We start from the raw sequence: 26867 nt of genomic DNA on the forward strand, positions 1-26867 counted from the left end.
GAATTCCTACTGAAATTCCTAGACGAGTGCGTTCGAGCTGTTGCAATGCGATACTGATAGCTGTTACTTCGCATTATCGGAAAACTAACCGAGTATGACAGGATGCTATACGGGTTTCGCGACAAAGATGACATCGAGGCGGACGATAAAATGCATTTTCTACCTTGTGAATGTTGCGCCAAACACGCCATGCGAGACAAGCGCACGCCAGGGCTTTTCAAAGTTGAGAGCGAGGGTGATGAGATGGTATCGCTGAATTCCAAAACGTATGCCCTTCGTCAGAGCGATAATAGTGTGAAATTGAGCTGCAAGGGGTTGAACAAGAGAAAGGTTCACGACCCAATGAATCTCTATCGGTCTGTCTTGCGCGATGAAATGTCGTGATCGATTGTCAATACCGGTTTCAGAAGTAGAAATAATACCATGTTTACGTATCAGCAAAGGCGTTCGGGACTGTCTTATTTCTACGCGAAACGAGCAGTGATGTCTGACGGAGTGACGACTCGACCGTTACGTTTGACTTTAAAACCCATGTCCAGATAATGTTGATCTGTAATCTCACGTGTTGGTCTGGGCAGAAATGTGGATTCATATATATATATATATATATATACACACACACATATCCTTGGTATTGGTGTATATCCATATATCTATATAAATAAAATACAACTTATGTACTTCTCTGTTCATGAGTTTTTTTATTCGTCGTTACATACAACTACACGGACCCGATGTGGTCTATACATTATAACATAGTCCAAAAACACCAGTTAATCAGTAATTACGTATATTCAAGAGAACTATATAATATATACATATAATATAATAACTGGCTTTACAATTGATATGAATGAGAAACAGCAGGACACTCACTCAATCGGGATCTTGTATGGGAATGGCAAGCCCATGTATGATAAAATCACAAATTATGCAAGCGTTACATCATGTGACATCACTAGATACAAGCACTTCGTGCCAAATGCATTCCATGCACGTGAAAGCACAACAAGTGATCTCTCGTAAAAATTTCGCAACCACCAACAGTACGACAATACAATTCCATTATTACAAATAGTTGTTGTACCAGCATTACCTCCATACGTCATCACGGATACACAAGTAAACAAAATACAAAAAATTATGTGCGAGGTTCGATATCTGGAACTCCTCACCCTCAAGCCTTCCCTTATTGTCTTTCCACGGAGCCACGGAGCCACCAAGGCTTCTGAAGTGAGCGTCTTATAATTAATACAAACCCATGCGTAGGCCTGAACGACCAGCGTATAAATACAATAAACTCCGATGTTTCATTCACCTATCTCAGTAGCACCGAGGTAAGATGCAAGACTCTCATCCAGACGCCCCAGGTTCGATTCCCACTTTAGTCATCGTTACTTTCACTCTTAGTTAGACACTTAGTTAAGGTTCTTAGTTACATAGTTCACTTGAATGCTTGCACCACTAATATTAGATGTATGAAAATAGCATGTGAATTCCACAGGAAGCTGCAGGCGTCGAGACAACGCGGGAGCTCAGCCGGAAGAACAAAGACAGACAAAGTATAAGAATATATGCGTTTTATTTTTTTATCACCCCCCCTTTTTAATATGTTTCTCTCTCTCTCTCTCTCCCTCTTCCCCTATTAAACACTTCAAACCCCAAAAAATTATATCAGCAACCCTTTTTTAATATTACACCGGGAAATAATTCCTCAGAACACAATTTCTTACTGAAAAAAAGGGGGGGTACGGGCGGAACTCATTCCCACTGACGACCTGAAAAATACTTTCAAGAAATTATATCTCATAGATAAGCCAACCCCCTGCTAGAGACAGCTTTTTTTGTCCTCAAAATTCGGCTTATCTACGGTAATATTTATCAAGACTTAACATTTATGTTAATATTTCTTCAGTAGAGAAACGATATAATTAAGTACAGTAACACAAACATTCAACATTTATTTAAGAAAAATGTTAATTCATATTTTTACACCACCTGTATTATTAGCATAAATGTAAAGTATTTCAGATTTCAGAACTCTGAAAAATCTTGAGTTGTTGGTTTGGTACCAAATTCTCTCCTGTAAACTGCCCCGATTGAAATATAAATTAGGTATATGCATAGGCAAGTTGATATAATGACAACATAGTACATTTATCAACTTTATAAAGATATTAAGGCTAAAAGCATTTTTCTAGCATTCGACATAGGCAGTGTTTCCTGGGAAAAGTCCCATTGATATGATGCGTAGACGGGACAACTGATGAGCCTTTACCAGTCTGACTGCCAGGATCATCAACCTCTCTGCTGCATATTATCTTTAATCTGTAAAACATAATAATAATAATCCCTTTAGGCTTACCCTAAAACAATGTATTTCAACATTTCAGACATTTTATTTCTTGGTTTTATGGATCCGCGGGTCATATTTTTTCAAGAAGAAAAAAATATAGTTAATTTTCTCAAAAATGGGGCTGTAGGGTAGCCTAGTGGTTAAACCGGGTCGCCAATGAAAACCCACATGGGTACAATGTGTGAAGCCCATTTCTGGTGTCCCCTGCCGTGATGTTGCTGGAATATTGCTAAAAGCGGCGTAAAACCAAAAGTCAGTCAGTCCGCTCAAAAAATAAAATCCTAATGTTTTGTTGGTCAAAACTAAATTTACAAGAAATCTTTTAGATTTTTTTATTATTTATTTTATTTATTTTTCCTCCTGCCTTTAGGTTTTCTGAGTACAAAAATCTGTAAAACAAGAATAAAATTGGTCTGGCCTTATATTGATTGACCCTCAAATCCTGAGATGACCACATTTGTCTCATATGGTTTGAGCTGATGCACATTTACAGTGGGTTTACCTTCAAATGTAAATGTACTCATTGCCATTTCTACTTTTAGGTAAAGGACCAACTATGTCTATGGCGATACATTCCAGGGGACCGCCATCTGTGGTGTAGTGGGTATGGTGTCTGGCCGGAGAGCGGAAGGTCACAAGATTGATCCCCGGCCGCACCATACCAACAGACGTTAAAATATGGTACATGATGGCCCCTGCACTGCATTAATGGGTATAACAATGACTGATTGGCTCAGAGTCAGTATAATGTGCCTGAGTTGGGTATTCATGCTTACCTGTGCCATGGTATCTTGGTGAGCTAGCTTTATTAAACCAGCTTGAGACTGGGCTAGTACAAACAGCCACACATGCACATCGTCATACGAGCAAAATATTCCTAAGCATGTGCACATACAATAAATTGTTGTAAAGAATACCTGTTTCATCCTGGTTTACAGCGTGCACAGAAGTCGATAAGATTGCATCCATTCTTTAATGTCTTAGACATTCCTGGCCAATAAAATCAGGTTTTGATAGATGTGATAGTTTTATCGTGTCCAGAGTGCCCAGCTGTATGTGAATTATGCAAATAGTCAAAAGTAGACATCTACAGTAATGTTGTTGGTGCTACTGACTGCAAACTAGAACCAACAATATCCAGTTCTACATTATGATACATAGAGAATACTAAATAATTCTGCTCGTTAGCTACCAAACCATTCAATCATTTCATAAATATGGTATTACATGGGACATAGTTTAGTATTTTATTTATTACTTACCGAACATTAGCAAAATAATATCAAGCAAAGTACTTCTTTCCTAAGAATTCAACCAGTGTGACTACTCTCTGCTTTCTGCGAGTCAAGCAATGTCTAATACTATTGTGACAGAGGTATTAGCATTCTGATGTCATAACTGTAAACCACTTTGACATCGTATTATTAAACAGTGATGTCTTCAAGGTGTGAGGGGCGGTGGGGTAGTCCAGTGGTTAAAGCGTTGGCACATCACGGCGAAGACCAGGGTTCAAATCCCCACATGGGTACAATGTGTGAAGCCCATTTCTGGTGTTCCCCCCCGTGATGTTGCTGGAATATTGCTAAAAGTGGCGTAAAACCAAAATCAGTCAGTCAGTGAAGGTGTGAGTATGCAGGTGAAGGTGTGAGTATTAAAAGTACATTTTGCCATTGTCCCCAAAGCATCTTTGCATCTGAACTCAAGTCTATGATTTCTGATTTTTCAGGTTGCTCAGTCTCCTGACTACCGGTATTTTGTAGTTTAAGTGACAAGTTGCAGGTTGTTGCATGCAACAGAACAGCCTATAACTGATATTTAATTATGGTTGACTGGCAAATCACTGTAGATAACAAAGGAGGACAAGAATCGTGGTCAGACAAGTTTATCCTGTATCAGGTTGAAATCTTTTCAACTGTTCTAGGGGCGTTCGCCCATCATGCCGAAGACCCGGGTTCGATTCCGCGCATGGGTACAATGGGTGAAGCCCATTTCTGGTGTTCTGGATATTGTTGGAATATTGCTAAAAGCGGTGTCAAGCTGTACTCACTCACTCGTCCATTCAACTGTTCTAGTTTTAATTACCTGTGACACATTAGTTTGCTGACATCTGCCACATCTGAATTGAAATAAGGGTATATTCAATTGTAAGAAATACGTACCCATAAATATGCCCTATCACTGTGTATGTTCCTATTGTATGGATACAGATAACGTGAAAAAGGGACTTCAGTTTGGCAGTGAAGGGACAGACATGACTAACATTGCCCTTAGCAGATCATCCCCCATCCTTCAAAAAGGGACTTCAGTTTGGCAGTGAAGGGACAGACGCGAGTAACATTGCCCTTAGCAGATCATCCCCATCCTTCAAAAAGGGACTTCAGTTTGGCAGTGAAGGGACAGACGCGAGTAACATTGCCCTTAGCAGATCATCCCCCATCCTTCAAAAAGGGACTTCAGTTTGGCAGTGAAGGGACAGACGCGAGTAACATTGCCCTTAGCAGATCATCCCCCATCCTTCAAATCAATAATGGGATCGGGTGGTCAGGCTCACTGGCTTGGTTGACACATGTCATCGGTTCCCAATTGCGCAGATCGATGCTCATGCTGTTGATCACTGGATTGTCTGGTCCAGACTCAATTCTTTACAGACTGCCGCCATATAGCTGGAATATTGCTGAGTGCGGCATAAAACTAAACTCACTCACTCAAATCAATAACAAACAAAAAGCCAATTAGGCAACATCGACCAGCAGCCTAATTGAATATATTATCTTATTTTTTTCCAGTCCCACCTCTCCCTCTGAGAACATGGCATACCCTTCAATTGACAGCATGGAAGGAATCTCAAAACAGTTCCTAATTGATGCCCTGCAAAAGGCAAAAGGTAATGGAAGACACACGTAGGAAAATTGACACTGTGTCACAGAAGTCTCTATGCTGACGAAGAGAGTTGAAGATTTAAAAGAAAACTGCCCAATTCAATAGTTAACAAAATACCCACACAACAGGGGCCACCACAAAATATCAAACATATCCTTGGAATGCTACTTTGTGTTGACTTTGTGACAGCCACTGACTCAGTCTCTTGGTACCTTATACAGAAATCCCTTCAGCTGTGGACCAATATAAAAAGGTGGATAGAAGTATTTTATAAAGGTATTAAATCCAAACTGTCCAGTTCTTTCAACATTATTTCAGGGTGACCATTGTCTCCATACATTTTCATATTCTGTGTTGAAATTCTTGCAGGTTTGGGGTGAAAGACATTGCTTTTCAAGTATTAATTTTGGGGGTGGGGTGGGGTAGCCTAGTGGTTAAAGCGTTTGCTCGTCACGCCGAAGACCCGGGTTCAAATCCTCACATGGGCACAATGTGTGAAGCCCATTTCTGGTGTCCCCCGCCGTGATATTGCTGGAATATTGCTAAAACCGGCGTAAAACCAGTCAGTCAGTCAAGTATTAATTTCAATGTTTGGAGTTAGTGGATTTGTGTAAACCAAGTTATGAACTCCATGCATTACAAATTGAAAATGGTGACTAAAGTACTGTTGGAAATAGAAAAAATACTGGTTTTTCACATTTATCTCTACAATTTAGGTAGTTAATTTGTGAAAGTGTGAAATATCTGTTAAAGTTCTGCCTAACTACAGTCTCGGTTGTAGGGAGACAGGAAACGTAGAAAAAAGGATTTTACTGAGGAGAGATTAGTGCAAAAATGAGCAATGCGGGGTTTTTTTCTAAGTCCAAAGCGACTTATTTAGAACAGACCATGGCTTTATGCAAATTAGTGTGCAATGATATTGTTTTACAAAGGACACTTTTTAAATGCCCACTTTGAAATTTAACTTAGCTTCATTATGAACGATAGCTGACATAAAAAATGATAAATACTGAAACTATTAAGCATGTAGCTACCATGGAGTCTCACTATCACTATGAAAAAAAATGGTAGGAGGGGTTGTCTCAAAAGCAAAACCAGGACAGGTGTCGCAGCAGACGATGGTTGGGGGATACAGATATCAGCTAAGATAAGATTGTCCTCTAAGGGAATTATGCTGGGGAAGTAAACGGAATGTCTTAACAATTTACAAATAATATCCTGTCCTGTTGATCATTGGGTGGTCATGCCACCAATATGTTTTGAGACATTTAATACGATAGTTCATTTAAGCTTTTCTATTGGTATCATACTCTTTTACACATCTTAACATAAACTTTGTGAAAGAAAGACACACAAGATGTTAATCAATAGATGAGACATTCAACACACATGAGAAAGCATAAAATATCTTTGAGATGACCCCATGTGCCTGCAGGCAGCACACGCATTTCATGCCAGGTGAGTCCAGTCTTTCTACCTGGCTGAGCAACCCAATTGCCATCTATAGTCTGATCTATTGTTTTCAGCACTCACTCTTATTTTTCTAAGTTTTCCCCAATTAAACGTTTTTTGAGTAAATATGCTTTTCTGGATATCCTATTACGCATCCGACTGAACGCCCAGTTATGCCCATGTGGGTTATTTTGACATATGCTATTTCAAATTGTGTAAATTTTAGGGATACAGAACCTAATAACCTTCTTTTTTTTTCCTATTTCCAACAGTACTTTTATTGTATTTCTTAGTGTTATTATAATGGCTTGCATGTGTGCTATCATATCCACATCCTATTTCACAATAAATGAAATCTGCTTTGTCTTTGTGTTGCGAGTTCTTTTGAAACCTACCGCGCCTCCGTGGTGTAGTGGTGAGAGCGTCCGCCCGGAGAGCAGAAGGTCGCGGGTTCGATCCCCGACCGCATCATACCAAAAGATGTTAAAATATGGTACTTGTTGGTCCCTGCCTGGCGCTTGGCATTAATGGGTACAACAAGGACTGGTCAGCTCGGAGTCAGTATAATGTGTTTGAGTTGGGTATTCATGCTTCACTGCGGCGTGGTATCTCAGTGGGCTAGCACTATAAAACGAGCTTAAGTCTAGGCTAGTACAAGCAGCCACACATACATACACAAACATGCACGTCATATGAGCGAAATATTCTCAAGCACGATGTTAAACCCAATTTCACCTCACCTCTATTGAGAACTGAAGCTTGGGTAATTTTATGACTCATGGTTGGCCACACTCTGGCCTCGGCAATGTTCCAGCTATATGATGGTCTGTAAATATGAGCCAAGACCAGACAATCCAGTGATTGATGTTATGATCATCATTGGGAAATGACGTGCGTCAACCAACAACTACTCAGACGAACATAAGTTGCAGAAAACCAATTCAAACCTTGGTCTTAAGGGGTTTATTCTGGTCTCGATGTCAAAGTGTAGTGATGGTGTGAAGTAAAATGACCAGAACTTGGCAATATGTCATCACTTTAGTTTGACTTAACCAATATTGGTTTCTGATAATTTATTAATGCACTATTGGATCATATTTTAAAAAATTACGCAGAATTTGTTCTCAACTTAAAAGGATTTGGTTGTCAGATGTCTCAACTGTTGCCTTGATACTGTTTTATATCTTTGAACAACCATTAAAGTTTTGGCAAGGAAGTATTGAATGGATATGTCAGTGACTCCAGCCATTAGTAACTACTAGTCACATCGTTGTCATCTTACCTTCAGGACCCGTGAAGATCCAGGTTAGAATTGATCTTCAGTAACCCATGCTTGTCTTAAGAGGCGACTAATGTTGTCGGGTGGTCAGGCTCGCTGACTTGGTTGACACATGTCATTGATTTGCGTTGGATTGATGATCATGCTGTTGATCACTGGATTGTCCGGTCCAGCCATGATTATTTACAGACCGCCACCATATAGCTGGAATATTGCTGCGTGCGGTGTAAAACTAAACTCACTCACTCACTCACCTTCATTTCTTTGTCGGGTTTGATTATTTTTTGCCATCTTGACTTATAATAGTTATCTTTTACATATCTACAAATTACATTCCCAATGTAGACAACAATGCTAGATTTAAGGGACTAACAAAATCTAAGACCCCAATTTCTTACAATTACTGTGGTCTTGTGAATGTCAACCTTCATCTGCCGATATGCCTCTGCAACTCCATGCCTGCCACAAGCCTAATGGTCCAAGGCTGTACTGAATGCTAAGCCCATGGATGTATAGTAATTCTATCCTTTAAAAAGGCAAGTCTAGATAAGCGGACAGTACAGGAGGCCAGTCTGTATTTATATTCTTTCAGAAATTTTCATTTATAAGTTAATTTGTTACCTTAGAGACTTATGCAAGTTTACCCTGACCCTTTGCCTAATCATTCTGGATGAATCAGTTTTGGGACCTGTTTCTCAAAGTGCCACCACAGTGTTATTTAAGAAATCAAGGCAATTTGTTTCAGCATATTCGAGCTTGTCGGATTCACAGCACTTCGACCTGTATGCACGTGATTGGGACCTGGATCTGGACCTTCTTGCCAAACTCTGGCTTCGAGCAATTCTGATGGTCACCAGCCTTGTAGAACAGCCTCATGTCAGTTGTTTTTGTTTTTTTTAAAAACCCGCAAAACATCCTATCCCTGTGTAGCGGCCATAAAATTTCCGAGTCCCATGCTGGCATTCGAACCACGGACCTTCTGATCAGAAGTCGGACGCCTTGTCCACATGACCAAAGAGGTTAACCCCGTCAGCAAGCTGACAAGGTAAGGATGTCATCTGTGGGATGACTCCACGCCCTGCTACACCTGCATACTGAAAATGTCCAGTGCATTCATGGTAAAAGTGACATTACCTGTGACGATCTTTGTTAGAATTGATCTTCAGTAACCCATGCTTGTCGTAAGAGGCGACTAATTAGATCAGGTGAACAGATTTGCCGACTTGGTTGACATGTCATCGTATCCAAATTGTGTACATTGATGTTCATGCTGTTGATCAACAGCAGATCGCTGCCATATAGCTGTAATATTGCTGAGTGCGGCGTAAAACTAAACTTGCTCGCTCACTTTGATTTTAAAATGCACAGATACAACTACCCATTCATACTAATCGTTCAATATGCCATGATATTTATTGCAGGTTATGTACAGTCAACTTCAATATAAAATGGATATAATACACATTGCTTTGTTTTTTCTCCATATATTTGCTGTCTGTTAAGTCAAAATGCATAAACTGAACTACGCTTACAACCTAAAATTACTGGTCCCTTTGAGTTCATTACAACCATAGTTTACTATATATGGTTTGGTAAAATATATTAAGTGAGTGAGTGAGTTTAGTTTTACGCAGCACTCAGCAATATTCCAGCTATATGGTGGTGATCTGTAAATAATCGAGTCTGGACCAGACAATCCAGTGATCAACAGCATGAGCATCGATCTGCGCAATTGGGAACCGATGACATGTGTCAACCAAGTCAGCGAGCCTGACCACCCGATCTCGTTAGTCGCCTTTTATGACAAACAGTCGCCTTTTATGACAAAAATGGGTTGCTGAAAACCTATTCTACCCCGGATCTTCACGGGTCTAAAATATATTAAGCGCAAGCCAAGTTGATTTAGATATCTTTAAAACAAGGTATGTCTTGACAAGGTAAAACAATATTATCCGCAAATAAAGATATACTTCTTTCAGTGCCATTTTAGAAGCTGGAAGTCAGAACAAGTATATATGGATGACAACTTCTTTTAACCTGTATCGAAATGTCGTGCTCTAGAATAAAAGAAGTTGTCATCCATATATACTTGTTCTAAATAAAGATTTGATGCAAATAATTAAAAATACCTGAAACCCCTGACTGTGACTCCAACTTTTAATAATGATTATTTTTGGCAAAAACTACATGTATCAAACTCTGCACATTTCCTATAAACGTTGAATCCATTACCCAAATCTGAAAAACATCCATAAAACGTAGTTAGGTTGGCTGAACACATTTGATGTGGGACTTTTCCCCCCGAGTTCAAGGGATGTAATTTGTGATTATTCTAAAAACTTAGAAATATCAAAACATAACTTTGCACTGAAAATCTCATATTGATATGCAGGATGACCCTAAAATGTGAAAAGACAAAACTCTTTCCAAAATTAGAACCCAGCTTAGCACTGCACGTCTCTCTCAAAGGTGTTCCTCCAATGGATAACAATCCGACCAACAGTTTGACATCCTTGGTTGAACAAAAACGTCTTTCCTGGGAATTCCTGGTTATAACTGTATATGCCATAAAAATTTAGATTTGAACTTGCTTCTTCAGTTCATCCATAATCTGCCACTAATTCCACACAAATTTTCTTGAGTTACCTCCCTTTGACTGTCTGCAAAGAACAGTAATGCATGCTGTTGATCATACAAATTGCTGTAATGATGAAGCCTTATCTGAAGAAAAGGGATTATAGTATGCATAGGGTGCTGCATAATATATCAAAGACTTTCTTTAATCTAACATAACACTTCTCGGAGGAAACGTGGTGCTACCCCAGGATTACATCAAGTGAAGAAAAAATGACAGTTCCTTTATTCCTCGAAAGGAAACTCGCGAACTTTTTTCCTTATTTCACCGTCATCAATTTTACTCCACGAATAATTATACCACCTACGTAGGAATCAAATCAGAATTGCATAAGACTGTCAAGAAATGGCGACAGTTTCCCCAGTGATGAAAGGCCACGGAAAACCTTTATGGGATTAAATCAGGGGCACTATAGCAGTCCTGCATCGCAGCCTTTCATGTCCGCTAAATTAGATTGCGGAGGTATATTACCTCAAGTTTTGTCAGCCGATTTGTCGCGGCCGCACAGGCCTTACGACAAGGAGGGAATCAATTTTCATTACCAGTGGTGGATCTGTGATATTGGTGGTACACTGAACTGTGAAGAAATCTTTCAAGTCTGATCAGGCTTACACCTTGGAGATTTCCTACTGATCACCATGGTAACCTGGGGGAGTTGGGTTCTGAACATGGGTTCGTGTTGGCCTTTGTAGTGTTCTGTGTACAGAGATGAAAGCCCTAGGTACTCATTATACATGTATTGTCATTCAGCCTTTTAGACCCCTTTTTGCTACATCTGACAGAATTTTATAACATCCATACAGACACAAGGGCAAGGTCACGTCTTGGACGCAACAAATTGTCATGTTTTCTTCTGCTCAGGGATAGGTCGTTCTTAAAGTTCAAGAATTTTCTGAATCATAAAAAATGCATTTGTTGAACATTTGATGTTTTATTCCCAGGGCGTCTCTGTGCAGAACGGCAAAGGCAGTAATCATTTCGCTTTGGGGATTTCCAAGCAAGACTCAGCATGTGAAACCTTTTTCTGAGAAGATTATATTTACGCTGACTCCTGATTAAACTAATGTTGCATCTGGACATCATTGTTTTTCACTCTATATAGTTATTACACACAATATTCCAAGAAGTCATGGAGCCGTCGGGCAGCCCAGTGGTTAAAGGGTTCACTTGTCCTGCCAAAGATCTGGGTTTGATTCCCACATGGAAACAACATGAAGCTGATGTCTTGTGTCCCCTGCCATGATATTGCTGAAATATTTCTAAATGCAACATAAGACCACACTCATTCGCTTCCAAGAAGTGAACATCAGTGCTCATGCTATCAACCCCATGTTTGATCAAATCAAGAATTTTTAACAAAGACAATTTGAGTTGTTGAATTCTATTCTCACTCATTGGTTCCTATGGCATAGGATATTAGAACAGACAAACTAGTGGTTTATATACACAGAATGTTATATCATTTACATGCGTCCATGAAACAGATGGCATATTGTCAACTGTGATGTATGGAACACCAACAGAAATACAGGCTAAGTTTGAGAAAACAAAAATTCTCATAACTCCACCTTTCGCCCAGTTGCTATTGGGGGTTTTAAACTGAGATTTGACCTGATTGTGTTTTGGCAAGTCAGCAACGTACCCATGACTTTGGGTTTCTCTGAAAATGGTCAAATTCCAAGAATTGGGTCATGTCTTCACACGTGAAGGTCAGGGTTAGAATATTGGCCTTCAGTAACCCATGCTTGGCGACTAACGGTATCGGGTAGTCAGGCTCGCTGACTGGGCCGACACATGTCATCAGTTCCCAATTGCGCAGATCAATGCTCATGTTGTTGATCACTGGATTGTCAGGTCCAGACTCGATTCTTTACAGACCGCCGCCGTATAGCTGGAATATTGCTGAGTGTTGCGTAAAACTAAACTCACTCACTCACTCCAACGTCAAGCTGAAATGTCCCCATCATGACAGCATGTCACTATCTACTCTATCCATGCACTATTGTACAATGAGCCGATAGCCCCTTTACTGGAAATGTTCAAAACTCTCACTGCATGTCTGCCTAATGCGTGTGGAATGCCCAAAGCAACTGACATACACTTAAAGTGTCCTTGTTAAATGAAACGCAACACAAAACTTGGAGAGACAGAAAAAGCCAATGCACCTTGAAGGACATACCCATTTATTCTCAGTATATACTTCTAGCATCTCATGACCAAATAAATGAAGATAGCTGCATGTTAGCTAATACTTCTAAGGGGTAACAAGCCAAGTCATTTGACAGATTCTAACCACATGATCAAAACTCAAAAGATGTTCATCGCAAGCAAATGGATAATTTCTTGAGAAATGCTTAATGCAATTTTTTCTATTACCTTATGTAACATTTATTCCATGAAAACAAGTCACTATAGCGGTAAGTAGGGTCCAACATGCCGTTATCTTAATTGATAATCTATTTCAAGTGATTCTATTTCAAGTAGCTAGGATACTATACCTTCATTTGGGGATAAAATAAACCTCAAACGTGAGTAATTAAACTTGCCTCTAGCTAACATTATAATTCCAATTCTCCTTTAATGATATCACTTCTGGTTTGGGAAATGTTAGACTAACAACTAGTCTCTGAAATGAACATATTTTACTGAAAAAGTTCATAGTAAAAAAAAATATAATATAATGAAAAGGAGCCCTGAGACTTTCTTCATTTTCAGAAACCCTGAAGCTGAGGAAATCTAGACTTGCCATGTTGTTGAATTCTATTCTCACTCATTGGTTCCTATGGCATAGGATATTAGAACAGGCAAACTAGTGGTTTATATACACAGAATGTTATATCATTTACATAAACAGATGGCATATTGTCCATTGTGTTGTACGGAACACCAACACAAATACAGGGTAAGATTAAGAAAACAAAAATTCTCATATAACTCCACCTTTCGCCCAGTTGCTATTGGGGGTTTTAAACTGAGATTTGATCTGATTGTGTTTTGGCATGCCAGCAACGTACCCATGACTTTGGGTTTCTCTGAAAGTGGTCAAATTCCAAGAATTGTCATGTCTTCCAACGTCAAGGACCCTTGAAGGTCAGGGTTAGAATATTGGCCTTCAGTAACCCATGCTTGGCGACTAACGGGATCGGGTAGTCAGGCTCGCTGACTGGGTTGACACATGTCATCGGTTCCCAATTGCGCAGATCGATGCTCATGTTGTTGATCAATGGATTGTCTGGTCCAGACTCGATTCTTTACAGACCGCCGCCATATAGCTGGAATATTGCTGAGTGCTGCGTAAAACTAAACTCACTCACTCAAACGTCAAGCTGAATAGTCCCCATCATTACAGCATGTCACTTCATTTACTGTATTCATGCACTATTGTACAATGAGCTGGTAGCCCCTTTACTGGAAATGTACAAAACTCTCGGTGTATATCTGCCTAATGCATGTGGAATGCCCAAAGCAACTGACATACAGTTTAAAGTGTCCTTGTCTTGAGAAATGCTTAATGCAATTTTTACTATTACCCTACGTAACATTTATTCCATGAAAACAAGTCACTGTAGTGGTAAGTATGGTCCAACATGCCGTAATCTTAATTGATAATCGCGATATTTTGAGATTCTATTTCAAGTAGCTAGGATACTATACCTTCAATTGGGGATAAAATAAACCTCAAAAGAGAATAATTAAACTTGCCTCTAGCTAACATTATAAATCCAATTCTCCTTTAATGATATCACTTCTGGTTTGGGAACTGTATGCCCTCAAGTTTAAACCAGACAAGTTCCACGCGTCAAGCTATGCATCATTGAAAGTTAGGCATCTCAGATATTTATGATGTTAGTTGGTCTTTAAAACAAAATGTCCCATGCTTCTATTAACCTTAACAAGATGGTCCTCTGCCCTTCTACCCACTGATACGATTGAAATTTCTTCTGCTTCTAGAATTATTATAAATCAAAGATTTTTCAGTGAATGACCTTCAATGTTTCAAGAACATTCCCAAAGGGTTTCTGCAAATGCTAAATGATAGGTAAACCATTGCCAAATATTTCCACAGTGGGATGGAAATTCACTTTACAAATGACCTTCACTGTGCCTGTGATGTTATACCAAGGTCACTCCCTACCTTTTAAGTTCACATCCAAGGATGACTTGCTCAGTTTCTCTGACCTAAACTACTTAATGTAAAGTTTTCACATAAACAAAATGTGTGGGGATTTTGGATTAGGACTGGTCCCAAGAAACAATGCAAGTCATAAGTTGTGACTTCATTAATCAGAGGACATGGCTGATCAGTGATAGTTTACCCCGTTGCCATGGATTATTGTTCATAGTATCAAAGGTCTGGTCCACATTCAGTAATATATCACTATTATATACCAGGGCCCCGTTTCACAAAGCTCTCGAAAGCCTAAGATCTCGTAATTTTTCTCGTAGCATTCGTACTCCCTATGTTACAGTACAGGAGGTACGAATACTACGATAATACTTACGAGATCTTAGCCTTACTGAGACTTCCTGGACTATTGTTGAGTGTGGCCGTAAACAATACAAACACACCTATTAACCACACTTTCTTGAGTAACACCTTGACCCTACCCCAGAGCTGAAATGATAAAGTGTTAAATGACCTCCAGAATTTGACCAAAACTTGGCAATGGAAATATATAAAAAATCTCGGGGTTGAATTTTTTTTCAAAACTCCACTGGACACAGGTCCAGTAAACTTTCAAAATCCACTTGACCAAATATTAATTTCACTTGACAACAATTAACAATTTGTTTTCTTTTGCAAATAATGTTTATCAATTATAAACAACAGACAATTGCATTTTTAGTTCATCATCAAAATACATGGTAAACTTAAATGTGGATATTTACTTGACCGACCGGAAACCGCCTCCGTGGTGTAGTGGTTAGAGCGTCCGCCCGGAGAGCAGAAGGTCGCGGGTTCGATCCCTGACCGCGTCATACCAAAAGACGTTAAAATATGGTACTTGTTGGTCCCTGCCTGGCGCCCGGCATTAATGGGTACAACAAGGACTGGTCGGCTCGGAGTCAGTATAATCTGAGTGGGGTATTCATGCTTCACTGCGGCATGGTATCTCAGTGGGCTAGCACTATAAAACCAGCTTCAGTCTGGGCTAGTACAAGCAGCCGCACATACACATACACACGCATGCACGTTGTCATATGAGCGAAATATTCTCAAGCACGACGATAAACCCAATTTCACCTCACCTCACCGACCAGAGAATTCCTCTCAACCTAGGCGTCGGGCAGTTGTATTTTTCAACCCCTGTTTTCTGACAGATTCAGGAACTGACCATGTTCTGGGTACTTTGAATGAACAGGCAAATCATGCGTCAGCAGGATATCTTGCTCACACTTCAGTCACTGATATGCCCTAGTCCTTTACTTCTCGTCCACAAAGTTTCTTAATTACTGACTGCTGACTGAGTTTAGTTTTACGCCCCTTTTAGCAATATTCCAGCAATATCACAGCGGGGGACACCAGAAATGGGCTTAACACAATGTGCCCATGTGGGGAATCGAACCCGGGTCTTCGGCGTGACGAGCCAACGCTTTAACCACTAGGCTACCCCACCGCCCCTTCTCCATTAAATGGTAGTACGGTACTAGTTGACTTTATGCTACTTTGAGCAGTCTGATGTGGGAAGACGGAGGGGTAGACTAGTGGTTAAAGCGTCCGCTCATCACACTGAAGACCCGGGTTCGATTCCACACATGGGCACAATGTGTGAAGCCCAATTCTGGTGTCACACTCCGTGATATTGCTGGAATATTGCTAAAAGCGGTGTAAAACTAAACTCACTCACACTCTAATTCAAGTCTTCTGTAAAACATTGAAATTGTAGTTATTTTAATCCATGCATTGATCTAAATAAGTGTTTGGTCAGAAAATGGGTAAATAATGATTTGAATGACTTGAAAAAAACCTGCATTCTCGCATGTCACTTAGCAGCATCACCGTCTTGCACTACAGCTCCCAATATATCGCAAACTATATTGTAACACAGGTCACTGCATCACAATTTATAGAAATACAACTTTTTGGTCAATACACATCTTTACAAGGTCTTGTTTCAAGCCACCAATGACCTTTGTTTCTGATTTCTCATCTTCCACCAAGAATGTACAGAGTCAACAAATCTAGAACTCCAGAAACTACCATTAACTTGTTGTCTATATCAGCGAATGTGCAGATTTAAAATCCAATTTCACCACCGTTTCGATCGATTTAAATTGTTGCACACTCAAATAGCAAGTAATTGGAATCCTAAAGATGAGACTATGTCTCTTTAAATATTTACAACTGTTACTGCTGTCTAAAAATATTCAGGAAATGACATTTCGAAGACTTGATAATAAAACAGAAAACTCAATAAAGCCGGGTCAATATCGGAAGAAATCGCACGTATTCACGTCATTTGGAGTGTTCACTACATTTGTCATGTTGATTACCTAGTCTTTCCACACTTTGAAATCGTAAATTGCAATTATTTTTTGGCCTCAATTTTTCACAAGATGGAGCATTTAGTCAGCTGGTGGAAATAACTCGCACTAGATTATCCATTTCAGTCACATGCCAAATCAGGCGACAACTGATGAACATACTGATTGTTGTGGGTTCCAGTTTTTCGAGAAGAAGTATGAAAAATCGAAGTGCTCAAGAAAAGCAATTCCACATGCTTGAAGGCATATGTTTAACATGCGACACCAGTAATTATAAGGCAGTTGAAAATATTTTATGAAAATATCTAAATATGGATGTACACTTGTAGAAAGTGACTATCATCCAAAATGGCTGCTACAGTAGATATAGCTTGAGTGAGATCAAGCAGTGTCTCCTTGAGGTGTTTCTATAATGTAACTACATCACAATACAGACCAGTGTGACATCATTGGTTACTATGACATCACAATCCAATGACATCACAAGGCTCAATTTAGTGCTTTGTTACTTGCACCAGGTGCCAGTCAATGTTTGAGTGGGTACACTTCTCAATAAAACATCTAGATAATTCAACAGCATATTTCTTTCATTACATATTGAAATAATAGCAGTGCAACTGGAATTTGACTGGTGCAACTAGATTTTTATCTTAGGTTAACAGTAGGTTAACATATCTTAAATCGAGCCCTGCATCACTAACAGCTCTGCCCTGCAGCTTGTTTGCTCACTGTCACAGTATTGAAGTATGGATGTTGGAAGGAAGATTTTGGATAAGTACAATCTCACCTTAATTTCTTCAGATATCAAATATACCAACACAAGTTGATACAAATTTAAAACTTCAAGCCAGCTTCAAACCTGACAACTCAAACGTTGCAGAATATTTTTGCTTACTAGAAACATCACATTTCATTGTTTTTCAAATGGATGTAAACTAGCATAGCATTTGTTTTCACTTGCAAATTTGTTTTACCTCTGATAAAAAAAACAAGATAACACAAATGTTCAAATTGTAAAGAAAACCTGGAAGTTTGAGCAAGCCACAGACTCAAGATAAATATTGAATAAATTCAGCTACATAGAAGTTCAACTTGGACCAAGACTATAGTCTGTTTGCAGCGAAAACGTACCGATGAATTTCACTCAAAACAAAAAAGTAAATCGATTAAAGCGAAATTAAGATTGCGAATCCTCATAATTTTACCTTGCCAATTGAACATTCAAATCTCAGAATTTTATTCAACTTAGGATAAAAGTTGTTTAACAAACTATCATAGCTTCAAATCGCTATTATTGGTTTGAAGCTTCAAGGCTGATCAGGAGAAGTTTTACTTGACATGATCTCTCTTGAGGGATGAGTAGTATTACATCAGAATAACACAGTTGATTTTTCTCAGATTTGACAGCAATTATTTTTGTTGCTAAACATAGAGGAACAAATGAAGAAAATAAATGTTTACCAAGCAATATTGTAAATAACATCAATTTCACATTTTTCACTTTATCAAAACTTTTATTTTTGTTTTGGATCGAACCACTCATATAAATATAACTGCAAACTCTTCCCCGAAAGATGATAATCACAACCTGTGCCACCTCCAAACAGAGGCCACCAGGGTGGTCATGGAATCCAAGATGGCGGAATGATCAAGTACATATCCCAAGTCTTCCTGTCATCATTCATTACAGTAAGTCCACATCCCCTGGCGCAGCAGTGGAAGCAAACTAATTATTTTCTGATGTAAGATAAAACTTCCACTGGTGTAGATTCAGCTCCAATCTATCCATCACCCCTTCCTCCCAATCGCTCAGCCGTTTAACCTCAACCCTCAATCAACAAATTCCAACGACTGATCAAAGCTTGACAAGACAAAGACTCGGTCTACCATTATGTATACAGGAACAGAGTTTAACACATACATTCTCGTTTATCAATGTCGGTAGTTCCCACCGACATTTCCATGGGGACAAACATATATATCGTTATTATTGTGCAAATATCTCAGACCATGTTTTTACTACTATAGAAGTGTAAATCAGAAAAATGCATAAAATCTTAGATAAATCTTCATTTATGGGTAAGAAATCATCATTTGGTACTAATCTATTTCGTGAGATAGCTTAAAATAAATCTTTATTTGTAGAGCTTCAACCTCAAAAACTTTCCAAAGTGTCACTTCTGTCTCACAAAACAACACAGTTTCGGTGGCCACAAGTCCAGAAAGTTTTCATTTATGACATATCAATAAAACCAATCGAAAAGATGAGAATATTTATTAATTCAATTGATATTTCACAGCAATATTTATATATAAAAGCTGCACAGGACAGTGGTACACATTCACTGGAAATCTCTTGAGCTGTTATCTGGTCTGAGGGCAATGGCCTTCCTCTGATTGGCTGATTCATTCCGGAGATATGTCTCCAATATTTACCAAATGGGCCAGACAGAAGCCATAAAAAACTGGCAAGTTCTCTTAAAGCAGGATTACAGTGTGATTGACCAGACGCTATTGTGATACATGACAAACGCTTTCCGTCGCGTGTTGATGAAATATTGGTCTGCAGAAACTGCGACAAAGATGGAACACACACAGCCGCAAGACGCAATCAGTGATTTAACGATCAGTATACACCTCAATCCCAACACACCATACCCAGCAAACAGATAGGCTGCAGAAAAATGGTGGTAAGGAATAGACGAGGTGGGGTACAATTGGGTTTGACGCCTAGTCCGAAATCATTGCACTTTTATTGCCATGTGCATGCATGTGTGTTTGTGTGGCTGACTGTAGTCCCGACTGATGCTAGTTTTATTGTGCAAGCCCAATGAGATACCATGCCATGTTTCACATGGTTACCCCAACAAAGACAAGGTGTACGGACTCGGACAAAGCTTTCGCATAATTACTGAAGGGATAAAGTCGATTTTATATATGTAACCCTTGACATTGTAATAACAGTGAGGGAGTTACCCTGCTTTTAGCAATATAGTTTTTAGCACTATTCCAGCAATGTCACCAAAGGGGGACATCAGAAATGGGCTTTACACATTGTATCCATGTTGGGAATTGAACCCAGGTCTTCAGTGTGATGAGGAAACGCTTTAACCACGAGGCTACCCCACCATCCCTCATGATAACAGAAAGCTCCAGCAATGACCTTGACCCTCAAATTCAGCCAATCAATTGCATATTTTTTGTTCAGTGATGAGATGGGCACTTTCTCCCATAATTGCCATACCAACACAGACAGTAAAGTCTTGATGAATGCCACTAAAGGCTCAAATACACATGGAAAACTACTTTTTTCACAGTATCAATATGTTACCATTACCCCAGGGACATGCTGGTGTTTGACAGCTTTCCACAGCACAGGGAAAAGTGACAAGGAGTCATTGATGTCTCCTTACAGCAGGTGACATGGAGAGTCCAACTCCATCACCAGACCCCAACCCTTTCTATCACTCTTTAACAAGCTACAGAGTCAGGCCTACCAAAAGAAAACCAAAAAAAAAATTGCAGAAAAGCCCACAGTAATCGTGGAAATAGCAACATAAACACATTACCTTGCTACTGAAACAGTAAAAACAGCAACGAAAGACTATGAAACTGCAACATTTTATATCGGTGAACTTTGATCTCTACTGCGCATACGCATTACGATCCGCACTTCTTTCCAATATCCGAGCAACTGTGAATTGCCTCACGTAGAAAAAGTATTAAATATGTCGAAATAATTGCTGTCAATCATTACATTAGAATAGAAAGTAAACTAAACGAGTTTGCACACAAGTATCATGATGATAAATGCCAAGTAACACAACAGAAATACTTAAAAAAGGGAACGTAACTTTTGTCCAAGCTGGAAAATGTCAATGTCAATGAGAACTTCTCTTCCATGTGCACATGCGCCAAAACCGAAGTTGCAGGCTCTTCGTTTCTTAAGCTGTTTTAGCGATTAAAAGTTGCCGTTTTTACTGTTTCAGTAGCGAGGTAATATGTTTATGTTGCTATTTCCGCAATTAATGTGGCCTTTTCTGCTTTTTTCTGCACAGTTGCAAAGTTTTCTTTGGTAGGCCCAAGACTGCCCTTTTCAGCAACTATCCAGGAACTCATGTAAGGAGTAAAATAACCTTCCCTTGGCACCTACTGGGAGCAGAAGATGACAGCAACAGGCTCTCATCATTTCATGCTGGATCACATATATACACGCTACTGAAAGCAGTTTTGGAAAAGGAATTTGTTGTTTCAAGATTTTTTCATTTCTCTATTGGTAAGATACTCTCAGGAAGGATTACAATATATGGATGAACAACTCACTGTAATAAAGAAGTTGTTCAATCGTATATTTAAATTGACATCGTGAAAAAATCACTTAAATACGTCATAACAAGGCTTTCATTATGAAAGTACTTCTTTCTTCTGATGTCTAAGAATGTATTCTTTTATTATGTTAAAATTATAATGACCCGTGAAGATCCGTGAGGTTAGAAATCATCTTCAGTAACCCATGCTTGTCGCAAGAGGTGCCTGATCGGGTGGTCAGGCTCGCTGACTTGGTTGACACGTCATCGGTTCCACATTGCGCAGATTGATGCTCATGCTGGATTGGGTGGTCCAGACTCGATTATTTACAGACCGCCGCCATATAGATGGAATATTGCTGAGTGCGGCGTAAAACTTGACTCACTCGCCTACTCCTTAGTGCTCCAACTTCTATATCTCTCAAACAAGTTAGGATATTGTCATTATGAACAAAACATTTGGTCATAAGTTGTTTCTTTGCATTGTGACACAGATGACAAAAGACTTTTGTTCAATAAACATGTCTTCACTCAATGTTGTTTTTGAATATTTCAACAGATAAACACAATCTGAAGTTTTACCTTCTACAGTGGTCAGCAGACTGGGTAGTACATCAGAAATAATAATAGCACATGCTACTCATGGAGAATCGGTCAAGGTGACCTACCACTGATATTAGATTGACATCTCTGGTATTGACAGATATTCAGATGACATAACCTGTATTCATTTCCCTGGAGTACGAAATCATATCCTTTGATGTCAAAAAGAGCATTACACGTGTCACAATTGTAGAGAGGCGGCAAGGACATTCCTATTCAGATGGGTTCTTGAAGTTTAACATCGGAAAGCCCAGGAGGCCTCATCTCCGCTATTAGCTGTGCAGAGTTGCTTCCCTTGGGCATACTGAAACATGATTGTGGACAAGAATCTCAATTCACCATGATTATGTTTCTAAGTTGGTCAGAATCAGACCAATGTTCGTGGGTTTCACCAGAGCGGTAAACATCAGAGATCTACATAGCTTGGGGATTTCCTTCCACATCAAGCTGCCTCACCTTGCTTTTAGCAATATTCCAGCAATATCACCTGAATGGACTTTACACATTGTACCTATGTTACGAATCGAACCTGGCTCTTCAGCATGATGAACCATTGAATGCTTAAACCACCAGGCTACTCCCTCACCCCTCAAAGCAGTGAATATTCTACAAACACATTTTGGCTATTCAGATAAGAAAAATGCATGTCTTGGGGCAAATATACAATTCACACTGTAACAACTTCAGCTCACCTAAAATACCACTTGCCCACATTCATTACTGACTTATTTAAAAAATATAAACTTGATCAAGTGAGTGAGTGAGTGAATTTTACACTGCTTTTAGCAATATTCCAGCAATATCACAGCGGGGGACACCAGAAATGGGCTTCACACATTGTACCCATGTGAGAAATCGAACCCGGGTCTTCAGCATGACTAGCAAACACCCCTACCACTAGGCTACCTCACTGCCTCAAACTTCATCAAGAGAAAAGAACTATCAGAGGAATGGTACCAAACTACAAATACATTCAATGAATGTAATAAGAATGAATAAATCACTAATGATTTTAAAAATATTAACTAAATAAAAATACTATTAGTTATGTCAGTATATGCATTATTGTTAATTTCAAGTAAGTTTATTCATGTCGCAATGGCACACGATTTCATTCCAATCCTGCAAGCGACTCACAATTGTCTGAAAAGTTTTATCATTGCCAAGTAGTGTTTATCTAACAGTTCAGCTAGATAATGTGTAGTCAAAGACCAAGCCATGGTTTAACAGTTGTTACTCTCCTGTTTCTCTAGCAAATTATTTCTCACCTGATGTGACAGTCCATTACTGCTGTAGACTTAAGCTTGTCTGTCTCTCAATGAAGATTGTCCAAAGTTTGTCTCACAGTCCCTGAGTCATTAGAGTTCCCAACGCCCAGCTCTTACTATAATATTTTTTTGTATTTAATATTTTATAGCTGAATCCCTGTTACAGGTGGGGACAAGGAGCCAGGGAAATCCTTGCCCTCTGCCCCTGAGGAAAAGACATAACAAAGGATTCAGGTTTTTGACAAGATACAACTGTCACACACAGAGAATAAACCATGCAATACCAAAGATTCACCCGAACAGTGACAAAAAGCTGCTGGTGTCAATACACATATGCACATCAATGAAAGCTAAGTCTTCTCAAAGAGTGGATGGTACATAGACCACTTAACATAGAATGTATTATGGTTAGGCCTGCTGAAATACATATGATGCTCAATAGCATAGCGCTTTGTTAGAAAATGTTTAAACATTTTCAAACTGATCTTACAATCCTCCAGTTTACACTTGTAAATAAAAAAAATCGGGCAAGAGCAGAATAAGATCAAACACATCATTTCTAACAATATTTTCCTTAAGGCCAAACAGTACAAGTTCAGAACTAAGAGTCATGTTGTGAAATGCGAACACTGTACGTTGAGTCATGATACTAAGGAAATCCAAAAGGATTGGACTTCTTGACACTCCCAGAATAAATGAACTAGAGTTCAGAAGTACTGAAACCATGCCCTTACTATAATGCTGGGTCCTTCTCAACAAAGAGTTCGTATCATTACGACATGTCGTAACTCAATAGTTTATCATAGGCTTTGGAATGTCATAGCTCTAAGAACGCTTTGTGAATCAGAGCCTAGATTTTCGAAGCTCTCTTAGCGCTAAGATAGTCATAAATTAATGTTAATGAATGGCACTTACAACTATCTTACCGCTAAGAGAGCTTCGAAAATCTAGGCCCTGGGCTCAAAGCTATCGTGAGCGTTAAGACTGTCGTAAGTCTATGTTACAGGGCCTAGATTTTCAAAGCTCTCTTAGCGTTAAGATAGTCGTAAGTTAATGTTAATGAATGGCACATACGACTATCTTAGCGCTAAGACAGCTTCGAAAATCTAGGCCCAGGACCCTGCATCCCTTAGTGAAGCAAATCCAGATTGTCAACAGGCTGCCTCACAGTTCTGAAGTTAAGATTGTCCACAGGTTTTAGTTGCCAGGATCCTGTTCAATTTAATTGTAGTGGCTTTGTCTATCAAAACTATATTATTTTAGAGGCTATGCGTGTATCTAGAGTTCAAGTGACAATGGGCTCAAGACCTGCAGGACTGTTCTTGATATTTAATAAACTATAAGAAGCTTCGTCCATCTAGAGTGAGTTAGGTGAAATTGGGAGATTAATATCGCATCCAAGAGTACTGCACTTGTAATAGATGGTCATTGATGTGTGGCAGCTTGAGCTAGTCTAGACTTGTACCAGTTTCATAGTGCTAACATTTGTGATACCATGCTGCGGTTTAACATCAATACATAAGCGGATCCAGGGCAGGGCTGCAGGGTGCACATCCCACCTTTTGTCTTGAAAGATTATTAAATGACCATAGAAACTTTCTTGAAAATGGGTGAAAATGAAGTGTGTACCCCCTTTTCTCAAAAGTGTGCACCTAACTTTCTCAAAAAGCTGTATCCACCCCTGCAATACACCACTCAAGAACATTATACAGACACTAAGCCGACAAGTCTTTGTTTCACCCCTTAATGCTGAGCACAAGGCAGGAAAACAACAAGTACCATTTTTTAAAATGGTTTTGGATGACAATACCAGAGGATCAAACCACAGAACTGCAATCCCCTGGATAGCTGCTGTATCCTCTAGGCCAATGAAGCAGACGCGATGGGAAACTCTAAAAGATATCTCAGTTTCCATTCTAAAAAGTGGATATTAAAAAAATAGCTATATTGACCGCAGGTGATGCACTTTGCCATTTAAGTTCCAATGCTATCTCCCTAAAAACACATCAGCAGTCAGAGAGTGACACACACGCCACATGGTATCACTCAATGATGGCCAACTTCTACCCAGTAATGACATTTTTTGGTCAAAGTCAGCATTTATCTGACATGTGATACACAACAACCTATCTAAAACAAAACTAGCTGGGTTTCCTATTTACATTAAATGTCAAGCGAAAAACTTCACTTTATGACAAAAATTCCTTCAGGGAATTTGCTTTCTTCAGTGTTAGGGAAATTTGCATCTCGAGTTACAACAAAAGAAAGAAGCAATATTAGGCTTTGACTCAATAGACCGACAGACACAATACCCGTAAGAATAGATCCATAAAGCTCTGATTGTTTAGAATATTTGCAATATTGTTGATTTAATTATTTCAAATGATTTCAGTTATTAAGGCAACTGGCAATATCACAGAGTTGAAATACTAAAATTAGCTGCACGGTATATACACTACTGGTGTCATGGTACTCTAGAAAAGGACTATTACACTGGCTGTGATCATGTATCTCGCTGCTGATGTTTGTATTACATGCCTATGTGGTAAATATTACTAATATCTACACACCTACATGTTTGGCATTATGAAGTTAAAACCAAAACTATACATAGATTCGCTGACATGTTACTTCCAGTGTTATATGCTCACAGTAATGTTTCTTGTTGGGGAAAAACATCAAATTTATTATATTGAGTACTATGCACAGGGGTCGATTTAAGGAAATGAAACCTACTTGCACCCAGTGCAACCTAAAGCAATCACCTTGTTGCACCAAACAAAAACAGGTTGCACCTCCTGCTTTTATATCGTATATAATGCTTGAGTTTTGGTAAATACGGTTTAGAACCATTTTACGACAAAAGAAATATGTAGTTATCTTACATCCTAAACTTTCATGAACAGCAAGTCCTTCAGTCACTGTTCCTACAATAATTAGAGTCACTGTTCCAAGTCAGTTCCTCATCATTCTGTTTTCCAGCTGAAGTCTGTGTTCTTTGAACACAAAATATTAACATGCACTGGGTCAAGTTGATATACATGAGAGGTTGTATTTAGCAGTTTCAGGTTGCACCAGTGCAAGTTCTAATTGCTTAAATCGAGCCCTGTATGCATATCCCCTTCACACAAAATTGTGTTTGAAAAAAGTTCACATTATAGACAAAAACAAGTTGGTGTGCTAAAAAAATAAGTGAAAACAATTAATACAGAAATGCCATTAAGATATTTCTCATAAGGTTCAACAACAAAAAATCCTTCAGAAAGGATGAATGCTGTAAAATCAAGTGTTTACTGGCTCCCAAAATATTGCTTTGGTATAGAAGCACTGACAGAAGACACGGTCTCAAACAAAACAAAAATGTTTGCAAGATACATTCAGTTAAGATACTGCACTACTGACATTGTGTCTAAAGGGATTTCCACTTTAGCATATTAACTTCGTGAGGATTTCCACACTTTTAGGATTATTTGAAAACTCTATGAGTAAATATGTTTTAGTTATTTCTTTGCTGTATTCCAACTACATATTGCAATATTCCAGCTATATGATGGTAGCCTGTAAATAAAAAAAGTCTGGATAATGGAGTGATTGATACTGT

General features: G+C 39.0%; 1 long non-coding RNA gene across 1 annotated transcript; it reads left to right on the forward strand.

Annotated features, from left to right (window-relative positions):
* Positions 1–2810: 2810 nt before the first annotated feature.
* Positions 2811–5190, forward strand: LOC124269814. Its single transcript, XR_006896618.1, has 2 exons — positions 2811–3037; positions 5143–5190. It is a non-coding gene; the product is annotated as an uncharacterized LOC124269814 (long non-coding RNA).
* The last annotated feature ends 21677 nt before the right edge of the window (positions 5191–26867 follow it).

The sequence above is a fragment of the Haliotis rubra genome, unplaced genomic scaffold, assembly GCF_003918875.1.
Source record: "Haliotis rubra isolate DU_JTF1 unplaced genomic scaffold, ASM391887v1 Scf148, whole genome shotgun sequence".
Taxonomy (NCBI): Eukaryota; Metazoa; Mollusca; class Gastropoda; order Lepetellida; family Haliotidae; genus Haliotis; species Haliotis rubra.